At 46.8% G+C, this 16,329-nt stretch overlaps 1 protein-coding gene across 3 annotated transcripts in view; it reads left to right on the forward strand.

Annotated features, from left to right (window-relative positions):
- Positions 1–16,329, forward strand: part of RALY (RALY heterogeneous nuclear ribonucleoprotein) — a 118,301-nt gene that overhangs the window by 66,573 nt on the left and 35,399 nt on the right. The window contains exon 3 of one of the 3 annotated variants that reach the window (XM_062604142.1): positions 9,922–10,065. The exons of the other annotated variants lie outside the window; for them this stretch is intronic. The gene's annotated coding sequence lies outside the window, so the exon portion shown is untranslated. The remainder of the gene's footprint in view (positions 1–9,921; positions 10,066–16,329) is intronic. 3 annotated transcript variants of the gene reach the window in all.

Genomic DNA, 16,329 nt, shown 5'->3' on the forward strand with positions numbered 1-16,329 from the left:
CATGATAGTATTTATGTGCAGGGCTTCTTTTCCATTTTAGTGCGTAGCCCTCACAGCAACAGCCTGTTCGAAGGAGGCAGCAGCACAAACCTCCTATAAACTGGCTGCTGATAACAAACCCCAAAGACAGCAGTGGTGGAAACATGCAAGACGAAGTTGCCATCTTGTGGAAGCTGTAATGCTGCTAGTTTCCAGCACAGCCAATGCCTCATCCCAGTGGAGAGGGCTGGATATGGCGCATCCCTGCCCTACTACCCCACCAAGGCAGAAGAAGCCATTGGTACTGTGCTGTAACGCACCCGCCACCTTTGCTGGTCTTTGGGATGCCTTGAGCTCTACTGGTTTGGGATGTTTTCAAGTTCTAGTCTCCATAACTTAATCTTTGGGAAATCTGTGGGGTTATTTGACATGGGGTTTGTTGAGGCTCTCAGCAAAGCCCATGTGTTTGGGGCTGCGTCTGCTGGGTCTGTGCTGTGTTCACAGCTTTGCTGATGGCTGGTGATTACCAGGTCACTACCACAGCTGAAATCTGTGCTGCTGTGCAGGCTGAGGGAGAGATCAGTAGTTATTTTGATCATTACAAGCATACAGCTGGGAAGTCAGGTCTGTCTGTTGAAGATTTAATTCATATGGGGAAGGCTGGGGGGAGAGATAGCTGGGGAGTTGCTGGTAGACTGAGATAATTCCCCTTTACCATCCTGCCTGCTGGGCAAATTCAGCACCTCCAAATTGTGCAAAACCCCATCTTTACATGTGCAACATCTTTCCCATGTGCTTTGTGTAGCTCCAGGTGAGGTTCACAGCGGAATGGAGGTGCTTCTGCTCCCCTGGATGCGCTCGGTAGGCTGCAGGGGTTACTCCTGGGAGGCAGCAGCTCAAGGACCAGCTTTCTGCTGGACCCTTTGGGGCATCCAAAATCGATTGGAAAGCCTCGATCACACAGTCTTGTCCATCCTTTGAGCAAGCACAATCCTTCATGTTTTTTTCTTTTTGACTGAAAAGATGAGACAAGGTTGATTCCTCTTTAGATTTCATGTCAATGCGGCACGGTGGGCAGACGCGGGAGAACACCATGGGCAATGCAAATCTCCTTACTTAGTTAAGGCTATGGCTCGCAGCTTTTTGGAATATAAATTGTAAACCAAGGAGGGCATTAAATAAAGGCTCTGTTTCTCCCTCCCTCCTTCCCTGACAGAAGAATTTACTCAAAATCCCTCTGTATTCTGCACAGAGTCCCTGGCTTTATAGTTTATATTAAGGAGCCGGTCCAGCAAAACACTTAAGCTGGAGGGGTGTCCTGTTGCATGTAATAAGGCTGCTCGTGTGCTTGGATTTAAGCAAATAATTAACTGATTTCCTGGATCAGCGCCTTGCAACTCTCCCTTCTTCATGTTGAGGAGTGCAGTATTTCACATGGATCACATTAGGCCTCTGCTCTGTGCACCCAAAACCTGACACCTGTTATCCTTTCTTCCCTGGTGAGCACCGGTTTGAAATCCTTGATCCACAAAGAAATCTGAGTGTGTAGGTAAGTCATTTGTGATTAGTTACCAAAATCACCCTGTCCAGTGGAGATGGAAGCATACAAGAGCATGAGGGCATGAAACTTGTGATTTGCTTTCTGCAGATCTGTTAGCTCACAGAGAAGGAGATGAAAAGTTCAGTCATATTCAAACGTTTCACTTTGCTCAACCAGCTCCTTTCTCAGCTCCTGCTATTGGACTGAAGAATATGATCTCAGAATCCCAGCTTGGCTCCATCCAACAGTCCCCAGCACCGCACACTAATGGGAAGTGTAGTTTGCATCCAGCCCAGAGCAGAAGAGCTTGGATTTCATCATTGCCATGTGGATGTTCAGTGAGCTGTGTTAAGTAAATGGCATCGTTGCAGTAGAATCGTGAACATGTGTTGATCCGTATTTATAAATTGGAGTTAATCAATATGCTCACTTTTGGGGTTTCAGGAGTTGTGATTTTAGTGAACGCTCTATGGACAGATTTTCAAAAATGCCTGTGTTTTGGGTAATAAGCCAGTTGAATGGTGCATTTTCTGGATGCAAAGCCTTGGAAAACATCAGTTTGAGAAATACATGAAGTGAGCATGTGTGGGGTACAGGGGAACTTTGGAAAGAGCCCCTAAGTGGGGTGGGTGAAGCCGCTGCGAGTTCCCATTGAAACCCAATGGATGGGTTTCGATGTACATGTGGATCCTGGTGCTGTGGCCATCTTCTCTGATCATTCTTGCTGTGACTATTTGGCTTGCACAGCAATGCCTGGGACTAGAACATGGGCAGGTGCTCTCTGTTTTGTTTCCAGCGCTTCCTTCATGCAGTGCAATACCGTATTGCACTGTGAAAGACACATTTGTGACCTGTGTTGGTAAGACCGCTTTCTGTAGGTTCTCCAGCAGGGATCTCATACCTTCACTTTCCGGCAAAGAGCACTTTTTACCCAGACTACATTGAACTTCTCTATCTACACAATGAGCCTGCAAAAATCACTGAATCGTTTCAGAAATGGGTTGGAAGAGTTCATTGTGCAGGACATTTATCTTTTTTCAGTTGTAAGTGATAGCATCAAAATATCTATTATAAGCCAGAAAGAGAAAGCTGCTCCTCAGAGCTTTTTGCTGGGGCATTCAGCACCTTATCTGAGTAAGCGAAATCACAGCTAAGCAAACACAGACAGGGTCAGACAGCGTATGGAGCTGCCGAACGAAAGCCTCTTTACACTCCCAATAAATTGGTCCCATAGGAATTTTGCTTTGAAATTATAATTGACCCAGGGAAGTAAATTATTTCATGGACTTTGAACTCATTAAAAAACTCGATCATTCATCTACAGTTTATTCCTGACACTTAATCAAAAGAAATTTAATGATCTTTCTAACAAACGTAATTTAACATTGCTGGGAATGTATATCCACTCCAAAGTACATGGCACTGATTGTAGGAGTGGAAGGTGTTTATTAGCTCTGTTTGCCACAGCTGCTAAGCACCTCTCAGGAATTTCATAAGTTTCCCAATTAGAAACAATCATTTTGGAATCTTCTTTTGTGCATTGGTGGAATTCCATCTTCTGTGGAATTTCATAGCTTTAAAGTGTTTTATACAAATGAAACATAATCTATAGCAGTAAACCCCAGATTATGAAATATTTAGATGATTTTTTTTTTTAATCAAACTTTGGGTGATGGTTTAAATCAAATTTTGAATGTATACATTAAATTACAGGGTATTCACAGCACAGCAGGGTATGGCTTCAGCCAACAAACCCTCTAATATGGCCCTCATGTAGGGAAACATCTCTGTTCAAGAAAGCATTTTCTTATGTAGCCAGCTTAAATCATGGACTCACAGACCGGTTTGGGTTGGAAGGGACCTTAAAGCTCAGCCAGTTCCCATCCCCTGCTGCGGGCAGGGACATCTTCCACTAGAGAAGGTTGATTGAAGCCCCGTCCAACCTGGCCTTGGTGGTGGGTTGTCTTCTTGAACAAGTGATGTCAGACTGTATGTGGTTGTGCAATACCCTCGACTTTCAATAACTGTCATTGCCTCTAGTCAAACTACCTGTATGTCTCGGGATGTAATGTTTAACCTCAAATCATGCTGCTGCACTAACTCTGACATTACAAGGCATTTTGGAGAAGGTGGCTAAAATATGTACCTGCTGTGTTCACTCCTCCTGAATATAGAAGGGTTTGTAAATCCTTTAGTAATACAGATGTAGTGATTTTTTTAACTGAGCATTGCCACCTGGCAGTGTTTTCCAGAGGGTGAATAACAAGACATGAAATCAGCCTGGTGTTTCATTAGGGACAAATCCTGCTCCACTGAAGTTAATGTAACGGTTGATTGACTTCTGTGAGTGCAGGGCAGAACCTGGCGTTTCACAAGCAGTTGGTGCTACCAGAGTTCATGCAGAGCAGCTTTTGATCTCAGTTCATGAACTGTGTCCAGGTTTCAGCATGAGCTGAACTCTTCCTGGATATCAGCAGGTCTAAATGGGTATGATATGTGACTGTCCTAATGGTAGGAAGCGATTCAGACCTTGCACACTGCCAGGCACCAGAGAGTCTGTGCAGGAGGAAATGTCTGCCTGAGACATGGATTTTCTCATGTATAATGAACTCAGGCTGAAAGGTTTTATACAACAGAATTGTTCAGAACCTCCTACTCTTCCTTGTAACCTCTCTGATGTCTAAGAAGGATTGTGATCATGTTATGGTCTTTCCCAAGAGGGTCTCTTAAGACCTTGTTGGAGGTTTACTCTTCCCAGCCAATGATTTTTTATTAAGCTTGTAGGAATTTGCCTAAGATGCAGTACCAGGAGCAGCTTTCCAATTTGCCAGAGGCAGGTTCTCTGGTCTGGATTTCATCCTTGACATGAGGTTTTCCCCCTCCCCACCCCTCTCCAGCCATGGTCCTATGGGAGCCACTATGTTCAACATATCATAGCGATGACAATGAGAGGTGGTCGAGGGAAACCCACCCAGCCCCTGGAGGGACACAGCCCCCAGCATCTGCTCACCCTCCAGTGCAGGAGTGGGTCAACACTCCCACCTTCCCAGGCATACAGAAGATCTCACCATGCCCTGCAGCAGCTCTGCCTGCCCTGACTGTGCCGTGACTCACCAAGAAGCACGTTGTAGAGGCAGGGGAGCATCCTGCACAGCCCCGAGAACAAGGATGTGTGAAAGAGGATGGGGTTGGATGTGTGTTTGCTTCAAGCCATATGTTGGATTTCCTACATGTGACTGTTCTTGATCTCCCCCTATCACTTGTGGGAGCTGCCCTCTTGTGAAAGATGCTTTCAGCTCCTCAATGCACATGCAGGTGTCACCATGATGTGTCTGGCCCCAAATGCCATGGGGACCTCAATAGGTGTGTTTTACTGGGGTATACAGGAGAGGGGTCTGGTTTAAATCTTAATACCTTTAAAATCATAAAATCATGGAATGGTTTGGGTTGGAAAGGACCTTAAGATCATCTAGTTCCAACCCCCTGTCTGCTTGCTGTTAGTCCTCAAGCTGGGTGTCTGCGAGTGCACGTACAGACATGAGGCTGGAAACCAGGTCAGTAAATAGAAAATTACACTTTTTTGTAGCAAGAAGTGCATAAATCGCCAAAGGTTTCCTTCCCCTCCCCTGCCTCTAAATCCTGCCTCGCTGGGAAGCAGCAGGGCTCCCCTCCGCTCCTAAGCTTCTCAAAATGATGACAATCCCTCAGTGGCAAATCCTAAAATCATTAGGGGAGAGTGTGAACTGTTGATCAGGTCCAGATTGTCATATGCAGAGTCAGGAGGTACCAGGGATTTATTCTAATGTCTGAGGGAGACATTAGATAGATGGATATACCTGTTCCTTGAGCATTGCTGAAAGAGGACGTCTTTAGCCAGCATCAGCCACATGGGCCCGAAAAGCACATCAGCCAAAATGGGCCCATGCAGGACATGTTCTGTAGCCCCTGCCCTGCAGAGGAGCACTGCCATAGGCGATGGCTTAGCAGCTTCTTGCATTGCAGCGCTCCCAACCACAGAGATGTGGGGGACTGCTGAGCTGCTCTGCCACGAGCCCCAGGGTCCATGTCCCCGTGCAGCCACCGAGGGGGTCAGCAGATGCTGCCTTGCGGTTTAAACCTGGTCATTGCCCCACAAGACACACGCTGAACCATGGGGCTGGTGAAGGGCAGAGCTGCTCCCTGGCAATCCAGTGTTAGAAAGGTATCTTCTCGAGGACGTGGACATGGAGATGGGATTGACCTGAGGAATGTGTCTGGGGGAGTCATTTGCTCTCCCTCGGAACAGTGATGCCTGATTTGTTTTGATCTCTTCTCTTTACCCAGACAAATTAATTCATATTTTGGCTTTGCACGAGTGTGACTGATTCATCCGAGGAGCCATTGAAGATAGCGCAGGGCAGAATCAGATCGGAATCAGGCTGATGCTGACACTGATGTGGGCTCTGCCAGCCTGTTTTCACTGGGATGGAGTTTGTTGCCAGCTCGGTCCGCTTCAAAACTCCCGTCATCTGATCCCAGTCATCCTGTAGGAATCCCAAACCACTCAGATTTTCCCTAACTGTAGCCATTTCTCAAATCCACTCCTCCCACTACAGAGCAGTGTAATTATCTGTGTGTGGCTTGTGCACAAACCCCTCCAACATATTTGAACATCTGACATTTTCCCAAGAATAAACAACAGGATAGTTGTGAAATGCTTGCAAACGTCTCCTTCCCACTTCCTAACCTCCAGGGAGCAAGCAGGAAATAGGCAGTGCTTTCATTTGTATGTTGAAAGAAAAGTATAACAAAACAGAATGATGCTGTGACTCTGTGTCCCTTCGTTCTGCCATCTCCGGTCACTTTATTCCTTTCATCTTGTTGAGGGGTTCATCCTTTTGTCACATGCTACTGTTTCTGCTGGTGGGTTGAGAACCTGAACTGCTTTAAGCAGTTTTTACTCTGATCTTTGCAGCACAGTCAGCCTGTAGTGGAGATGTATGAGGGAGGAGTGGTACAGAGTAAGGAGCACAGATCTGGATTGAACTGGGGATCACTCAGCCCTGTAAGAAAGGACCTGTCCTGTCCTTGTGCATCACGTCCCTTGTGCCCTCACATCCCTTGTGCCCTCACATCCCTTATTCTGGCTCCCAAAACCAAAAACACTGTAAAAAACACCCAGCACTGAACTGGAATGTGGTGCTTTTAATTGTACTTTTGTTTTAAGATAGCAGTGCTGGACACGTGTATCTGCCTCCTTCTCAGTGTTGATCAGAAAGGAAATCGATTTTATCATTATTAGATTCATACCTGCTCCAGTTCTCTGGTTAAGAGAAGGGCCATGACAATGCTCCAAGGGCTGGAGCAGCTCTGCTCTGGAGCCAGGCTGAGAGAGCTGGGCTGGGTCAGCCTGGAGAAGGCTCCTGAAGGGGAGACCTGAGAGCAGCTCCAGTGCCTAAAGGGGCTGCAGGAAAGCTGGAGAGGGGCTTGGGACAAGGGCCTGTAGGGACAGGCCAAGGGGAATGGCTTTAACCTGCCAGAGGGGAGACTGAGATGAGCTCTTAGGCAGAAGCTCTTCCCTGTGAGGGTGCTGAGGCGCTGGCCCAGGGTGCCCAGAGAAGCTGTGGCTGCCCCATCCCTGGCAGTGTTCAAGGGCAGGTTGGACACAGGGGCTTGGAGCAAGCTGCTCTAGTGGAAGGTGTCCCTGCCCATGGCAGGGGTTGGAGCTGGATGAGCTTTAAGGTCCCTTCCAACACAAACCAGTCTGGGATTCTATGGAGAGAGTCTCTTCTGGCCCCAGTTTGTACTAGAAAATACTGTCACTGCTGTCACTGCCAGCTTTGATTTTTCCTCCTGGATTCAGCGTCAGAACAATGCTCCCAGCAAACATATCCTGCCACATGCAGCACCTTGTACCGTGTGGCACTGGGACCAGCAGCCCATGGAGCCTGTACCACACAGCCCATATATCATGTGAGGTGGTGCAAGCTGTAGGGTTGAACATCTTTTCTCTTTCTCGCATCCAGGCAGGGTGCTGGTGCTGGTGCAGGTGACGGTGGCTGTGCATCCTCATGTGTAGTGGTACAATCCGGGCTGTTGCTATGGTTTCAGTGGTAACGGATCAGGTTGTAGGAGGCAAAACAACCCTTTAGAGAAATAAATCAGTGCTGCTTTGGGAAGGGGTTATTAAATATTATTTTGTTATTACTATTGCTGCTTGTTTCGTTTCTGCAGCTGCTGGGTTTTTGTAGGGGTGGTAATTACGGTTTGTGCCATGCTGCCTCCAGTCCCGTAACCACTCTTGGGCAGAGCCAGGGACTGGCTGATAACAATCTCTGTGACAAATTCCCATTGGCAATCCCATTCCTTCTCCAGCAGCTGAGGTTAGTCTGGCTGCAGGTGTTACCCCATAGGACAGTGTCTTCAGCCCATTGTACAGAAGGGAAAACCAAAGTGCAGAGCTGCCAAGGGACTCACCAGGGCCTCCAGGGGTTCAGAGGCAGAATCAAAAGTCAGCTGTGTGTCATGAATCTGAAGTCAGGGCTGTATTTGTTTCATTCAGCTGAGCATCTCTCTAGTCTCTGTGTTAGCCACTGCCCTTAGGTGTAGTTCACAGATTTAGGCTGGTTTAGCCTTGGAAGAGTTTTATCCAAGATACTTCTTCACACCTTGGCTAGGACCATGGAATGGTCTGGCCCAGTGTTTCTAAGTGGGAACCTTTAATCCAGCAGTAAATGATGCATCCCTGCAGCAGCCTGTCACTAGCCCTCTCACTGCTTATTTACCTCCATGTGTGCTTATGAAAGAAAAATAAATGCTAAGGGATTACTCCCCTAACGCACAGACCCGGGTGTGCATGCATGTAGTGCAGTATCTTACAAGTCCATCACAGTAGTTTTTAGGTCTGAGAATGAAAGTTATAATGAGTAAAATATTGATTTCCCATAAAAGGGTTTTAATCAAATGCCCTGACACCCCAAGGGGGACAGAACTCTTCTACAACACCAAATTGCACTTCATACACCATCTATTTTTCAAACACTATATAAATGAGCCTGCCCACTGCACATACGAGAGTTCCCAGATGTCATACATCACAGGCAATGGGGAGAGCTCTAAGGAGAGCCAGAACTGTCTGGCTCAGGAAGGGAATGGTCTGGCAAACCACTGGGGAGCTATGGGGAAAGTGGGGCTCCTTATTCCCTTTGGCTGACCTGCAGCCCATGTAGGGGTATGACAGTGAAGTGCTTGCTCAGGCCTTTAAAGTCCTCATGGCCCTGTTTCTCCTGAAGTGAGGATATTTGGTTTTCCTTGTTGGGCACCAGCCAGGCTTGCACTGTGTGAGGAGCAGGAGCAGTGTGGAGGGATATCACCAGTGAGTGCTCCACCACACTGGAGGTGCTGTCACCACCAGCATCGCCCCACAAGACTCCTTACTTCCATAATGCAGAGACCTCAGGATGCATTTTGTAAATGCCGGCTGGTAAAGGCAGGAGGAGAGAACCCTAAAACCCTGGGGCGTGGGGTTTCCCTGCTGTTGCCTGACAAAAGGGTTCCTCTCTGCATCTTGTCTACTTAACATCTTTTCATATTAGAAACTTGCTGTCTTGACCCCTGGCCCCCGAGACCCAAGGCAGGTGTGCATTCACACACAGCAAGCCCAGTAGCCTGCACATGCAGCAGGTTTCTGAGATGTGTGGTTCCAGGACCCAGGGCTTGCCTCACCTTTGCTATGAACTCTTAAGATCCCTTTCATTTATCTCTTCTCTTTCAAATGTGATTAAATTTTGATCTCCGAGATCATAAGACTCCACTTTTTGGAAAGCGTCCAATACGCTTCTTTACTGATGGAAGTACGTCTGTGCTGAGTTCAGCTTGCACTGGAAATCTGCTGCCAGGCCAGTCCTAACCTTATACAATAGCTGTGCCCCGAGTTTTCTGCCAGTGTGAATTGTCATGACACAGCTCAAGTCACCAGAGGTCCATCAGCTTGCATCAGTAAAGCATCTGATCCACAGGTCTTGCTGCTTGGATTTCTGGTAGGTTTCTGTTTCTTGTCTTTTCATCCATATTTTCATATTTTCATTAGAATTATGAGAATCGTGTGTTTTGGAGGGGAACTTTTAATAATAAAGTTCTGCTAGAAGCAATGTTTATTTTATGAATAAATGATTGTAGGGTAAGTTATGCAAAGGGAAGTGTCATGCTGCAGCCTCAGTCTCTTGCAGGGTTTGCCAGCCCTTGCGGTTCTGCCATGGGCCTTTGGTCTTAATTTCTTATAACCTCAGTTCTTACAGGAATATCAGTTGTGAACATCTTCACTTGCAAAAGATCAGTAGTGTATTTCTGAGTATTGGAAATTCACCCTCAAGTGGCAGAAGGCCAATGCAAACAACTCAAAGATATGTTTTTAAATTGATCAGGAGTCCAAATTCATCATGGGATTTCGGCTTGTGGAGGGAACTGGGAGATGACCATAGGATGGCAGAGATGTATCTGCATCCGCGTTGCACAAGCAGGCTGGGAAAGGATGTTCAGCGTTGTGTCACTTCACATGGCAGACCCGGGTATGGGATTGAGGTTTCAAAATGAAAGGGGCTGTTTGTGCACTGTCCTCTCCTCGTCCACAGCTAGATCGTGAGGGCTTGGGCAAGTCACTTCAGGTGAATGTGGCAAAAGAACATAGTGCTCAACATAGGTGCAGGTTTTGTTCCTAGTCATGGGGAAAGGCAAAACATTAAAGAGCCTTTGCAGCAGGAGCTCCTCTCTCCCCACCTAGCATGGTCTGTTTGGTTCTTTGCTTTCTCCAGGAGGAACCAAACAGACTTAAGATCCAGCTGGTTTCTGGAATAACTGAAGGGAAACAGATTCAAAACATAAGGAAAAATTTCAGCATTCAGATCACTGTGAGCTTTCCAAATGGTCTGATTTAGACTCAGGTGGTGTCTAAGTCTTTGTTGTATGATCTGAATGGAGATCTGGATCTCTATTTCAATAGTCATTTCCTAGATCTTGGATCTTCTCTGAACCTGTTCCCCCAGTCAAGTTTTTAACAGGGGCTACTAACTGATCTCCAAGTAGGGATTATGGCCTAACTGCAGACTAGTTTGGACTGATAACCTATCCTCTCCTTCCACCATAAGAAGATAAAACCCTCTCTGGGTCTGGGGTTTGCTCTCTGCCAGCACAGTGGCAGAAAGGAGTTCACTGCTGCTCAGGGCTCAGCTAACTTGAGAGGAGCTCCAACGTGATGCTGTTGACCCCGAGGTTCACACTTCAGGAAACAGTGCAGTGGAGATCCAGATGAAAGCTTTGCCATTGGGAACCATTTCAGGCATTTCTGGGAGCCAGCCATTCTCAGCAACTTGCATTATTAGCTTTGTTTTCATTGCTTCTGTATTTCCTTTCCACGCTCTTCTTCTGCCTCACCTCATCTACAGTTAGGAAGTTCCCACGTATTTATGATGCTTTGACTTAAATCACATCACCTTGCCTTTGTAGAAGGGAGCCAGAAAATACTAGCACTGGGGAATCAGTATTCTGGAGGTGCACTGCTTGCTTTTCAAGCACTTATTTATGCATCCTGGAGGAGGGGAGGGTGCGCAGTGTCCGTGTCTCCTCGTCCTGCCAGGAGCATCCTCCCAGCTCAATATCACCCTCCTCATGGAGCTGGGTGCCTGTGACAGGGCTCTTCCAGGAGTTATCTGCTGTTGTTTTGATCAGAGCAGTTTGTCCTTTCCTGTCACATAATTTCTGTTATGATGGCTCATTTTTCTTGGCTGAAAATGGAATTGCAGAAAACAGGTAAGTTGTCTTGCTCTTCCCCACTAATGAATCATGCTGCCTTCCATCCTGTGTCCCGCTCTCTCAGTTCGCTCTCGCCTCTGCTCCACAGTAAATACTTTCCTATGCCCAGCGCTCTGTAAATCTCACCCAAAGCTTGAAAAGTTTTATATGTGCTCTGCCAACTCACTCTACCATTACTATTAATGCCAACAGAGACTGTGCCCAAAGGAGGAGCATCTCAGCCTCCTCTGAATCAGTGTGTTTCTCTGCCCAGGCTGGGGCTGAGCGCTGCTGGGTCTGTGCACATACCCAGGACACACTGACAATGGGAGAGGCATGAGAATCACCCCCAGGGCTTGCGCCCAAGGGAGAAGGGGACTCTCTGTGCTCAGCCAGTGATGGTCGGTGCCACTTGGCACATAAAGTGGGGACACCGTGTTCATCTCACTTGTGGTAGAGGGTGCTGCCCCTCTGAAGCTAGAGCCCGCCAGCACCCATGGTAGAAGACCTCTGCCTTCACACCACTGTGCTTCCCAGGAGCCACCAGCAAGTCCTCTGCAACAGTGGAGGCTGCTTGGAAAGCAATAGGCAGCAACCCTAGAAACAAATCAGGAGCAAGTCCTGGAAAGAGCAAAGTTATACCACTTCCAAAATTAGGGTAATGAGAGAGAGGAGCTCAGCTAGGGCATGGTTATAGTGATTATTGATTGTTCTGCAGGAGTGAACTGCAAATCAGATCAGGAATTACAGCCCCTTTCTGCAAGGCATAGTATAAGTGAACCAAGGGACAATCTGACTCCAAAAACCTTATGACCAGGTCAGGCTGTTGGGAACTGGAAGCCTCAGTGGAGCACCCTTGTTGGCTCTGTGGCTGGGATTTTGTAACTGAAACACCTGAAACCACTGAATTCCATTAACAGCCCTAATCTCTCTTAATTTCTTTCAACTTCACCTAGGGTTTTTGAAGTATAAGTAGATTAACAGGTTTAACACTCCAGTTCATACCCCCTGGCATGGACCTATTTTCATGAGGTTTTATGATGCTGCAGGGGAGGCTGAACTGTGTAAAATGTATGTCACAATTTACACCTCTCTGCACCCCTGTTGCTGCTTTAAAATAGAATCTAAATGATCTGTTTGTAATGGGTTGGTTGTGTGGGTACACAGCTGAGAGACAAGGGCATCAGTGTGGCCTTGAAGTGCTGAGGGATGTTTAGCTCTGCTGCTGCTTTTAGCATTGGTGCTGTCTCTGACCATCAGTGGACAGGTATTTCCCCTTGGTGGGACTGCACATAACACACCTATGATTTGCACCAGGAGACTTAATGCTGTGTTAACCACATAGGCTGTTTCCCTTTTGATGTCCCATTTGGTGTTTCCTCTGTACCAAAGTATCTGGATGTTGGGTGTTCTTTATTAGCAGAACGTGTGACTCCAGTTCTGCTCTTCAAGGGGTAAGTTGGTTGCAGCTCAATACACCAAAAATCAGTTTAGAAGGGTTTTTGCATGACCATGACACAACACCTCTCCTCCTCCTGATCCAGCCCTTGGAGTAATTCAGAGGAGCTCTAGGACTTGTAGATGGTCTCAGTGCCACCACTGCAGTGCTTTGCCTTGGGACCATCTGCCCCGGGACCATCTGCCCCATGGCACAGAGACTCCAGATTCAGTTGCACATGATTCATGGCCCAGATTCAGTTGCACCAACTTTCTGTGGCCTGGGGAAATAGCTGCATTAGGGGACAGGCCCTTCATCCAGCCAAACCTGGTTTCCATCCACTTTGCATCTCACAGGGTGGATTCTCCTTTCTGATGCCAGTATCGTGTAGCTTGAGCAGAACAAGTCACCTGTAGTATTAGCCCTGTATGTATTAATCTCCCTCTTACCATCTTTGGTTTTCATGACAAATGCGAAGGAGGCTGAGCTCTCTTTGGTATTAGGCTCATGCGTGGTGGTGGACACCAAACTCAGAGCATCTCTTCTGCACCAAGAGGTGCGGGGCTGTCAGAAGCACAAGCAGAGCAGATGCCTGCAGATGTTGGAGCTCCTTCAGTCTGGCTCAGAGGTATTGCAAACAGGGGTCTTGGTGCTGGGGTCTGAAGTTTTGAGAGGGTTTCTAGGAGTGCTGTAGCTGTGCACAATCTTGGGCCTTCTTACAGCTGTGCACAATCTTGTTTGTAGAGACAGCTCTACAAACCCATGAAGATGAGGCTTTTCACGCTGCCTGGCTTCCTGGTGGTACAACATTATTTGGGGTGCACAGGTCAGCAGGGACTGAGGATGGAGAAAATCATGCTTGAAAGAGCCAGCATGGAAAGACACCTACACTGGGAATCGCTGCTTCTTCTGCAGGAGCTGCATTCAGGGCCAAGGAGAAACAAGCCTGAGTAGGATGTCCTCTGGGAGGGTGTACCCAAGACAGGAATCCTCCAGCCTCTTCAGGCTGCTCAGCGTCACCCATCCTGCCCTTTCCTTCTCTGATGGATCTGTGCCTCTGGAGAATGGAAAGGGAAAAGCATATTCTTTATTGTAAAGCCTACTTTGGAAAGCCTTCAAGGGCTCTTTCCATTCCCTGCTTTTTATAGCCTCACTTTTAACCAGGGCAGACCCAAGCTATCAGCTAGCATGGGAAACAGCACAACCCTCCTGGGGCAGGGATGGGAGTGAAAGCCAGGAGAAGGCTCAGCAGGGTGTTGCCAATACTGAACTATGTGTGTGTATGGAAAATAAGATACCTGCACTTTACTCCTGCAAGTGCTCCAGTGGGACTTTTTGCATGCTTTGGGAGTAGTGTTCAGCCTACCCCAGATATAATCTTTAATCAATGAACTACTCATGTGGAAAACTGCTTCCCAGCTTTACTTTAGCAGTGATTTTGTTGTTGTATTCATAACACCATATTCTCTACCTATCCTACTAACCCTATTCACTCTCTTCACCTAATTTGTAGAGGAGCAAATGAGGGATGCCTTTGTCTCTGCACTGTGTAAAATACACATTAGTACTTTCACATGGAATGAGCCAGCCACTTTACTGGTCAAATAACCTTGCTTCAGAATAAATTTTCCCACTTTCCTGTGGGAGAGAATCCTCACTCCATTCACTTTTCAAACATCCTTGTAAATGAAGACCTTGGTATTTTTATAAAGCCTTTCCCTGCCTCATCATCTGTAAGCCTCTAATCCCTTTAATCTTTCTAGTCAGGAGATGTCCAGGCAGCAGGGAGCTTTGTAAAGGTGTGGAAATCTCACCAAATTCCTGTGTAATTCCCTGCTCCATGCTCTGGATTGAGCTTGATTTAGCCTCTGTGGCTCCCAAACCTCTCCTCTGGATCTTGCCCCTCCTTACCTGCTCTTAGACTCTACATCAGGCCTATAATGCAGATGTTTAGGTGGAGAAGACACTGTCTGCTCCTGCTATGCATAGCACAAGAGACCTGTGCCATTCCTTGCAGCCCATTTGTATCTCAAAGAGAAATGACTCTGCAGAGTACATGTACTGCACATGCTGCTTCCCAAAAGTAGGGCAGTGATTGCATGCAGCTTGATATCATTGTGTATTTAGCACTTCATCTTCTGCTCTGCAGCCAGGAGGAGCCACAGCTGAATTGATCCCAATGCAGGACTGAGAGTGCAGGAAGAAATGGCATCACACAAGGTTTCAGGCAGGAAAAAACCCAATAAAGTCATAATGGTAATTCACATATTCCCACTATATCTTGGCTAGTGATCTCAATGGAGCAGTGATAGTTAATTGCAGCAGGAACCAGTCTCTGTGTGTGCATGTAGGAGGGGAATTGTTCATGAGTCAGTAAAGGATCAGCTCAAAGCACCCATCTTTATTGCATAGCTGGCCACGTGAAGTTTAGTTAAGCTAGCAGGGTTTTGTTCATGCTGAATGAGAATCGAACCCTGAGTAAACACTGGAGTGTCTCTTCCCTGCTCAGTTTTAGTGATACCAGCAGCATCACTGGGGCTGGACTGAAATCAGGATTCATCTGGTGATAGCGACTTATGAAAATGTGGATTTCATTTCAAAGAGAGTTGAAAGTAAGACCTGAACATCTTTTAAACAGGGAAACAGCCAAAGGGGTACATTCTTGTAGATTTTAGGACTCTAGATAAAGTGTTACAACTAACATTACCTTTAGCAAGGCAACCGGATCACCTCCTGCCTGTGACAGCATGTCCTGGTGGTGGCGAAGGGAGAGCTCGTCTGGCAGTGAAACAAATACAGCATGTGCATGAGCAGTCATGTGTGTGATAAGGTGCCGAATAAATTTATTAAATCAAATTATCCCTTAATCTGACCACCTATATAAATCAGGCCCTGGGGTGGCTCTGGATGCCGTAATGAACTAACACATAAACAGCAGCAGGCTTTTTAGGAAAATAATCCACCTTGCTTTAAAACCAGTAGAAGATCTATCAAAACAAGGAGTCTCTCAGGCTGATTACCCACAGCATTAAGCATTTGTACCTTGTTTATCATCTCAGTTTGTCTAGTAGCTTCACCTTCAGTCACCGGCTGCTGTCATGGCTTGGTCCAGCAGATTGATAAGTTCTCCTCTGCGCTTGCGCTGTCCATCATGGCACTCACAGCCCCTGGCCAAGCCACCAGGTACATTATTCTTTGTCAAAAAACAAAGATTTTGTAAAAAAAGAGTATTTTCCAATACTTGAGTAGCTCCAAATTGTCTGTGACTTCCTTGGATTTTGACCAGGAATTAGCAGGATTATCTGCCTCCCGAAACCAGTACCTGGTCTGATCACCCCAGGACTTTATAAGCCCTTTGGGTCCAGTTAGTTTTCCACAATAAGTTCAAAGACTTTCCATAGTTTCTGTATCCAAAAGAGGGTGCTTCACCGTGTGAATCTAGCCCATGTGCTCTGCTTCAGTACCATGCATTTTGCTGTGACCCACTCTGTTATTCATCTCATCTGCAGACAGCAACTCTTATGGTTTAATGCCTTCCTCCAGATCATTAGTAAAGACAGAAGACAGAATGGGTGCAAAAACCGGCTATGATGGGGCCCTGACAGCA

Source organism: Pezoporus occidentalis, unplaced genomic scaffold, assembly GCF_034315485.1.
Source record: "Pezoporus occidentalis ecotype Australia unplaced genomic scaffold, CSIRO_AGI_Poc_V1 ctg83, whole genome shotgun sequence".
NCBI lineage: Eukaryota > Metazoa > Chordata > Aves > Psittaciformes > Psittacidae > Pezoporus > Pezoporus occidentalis.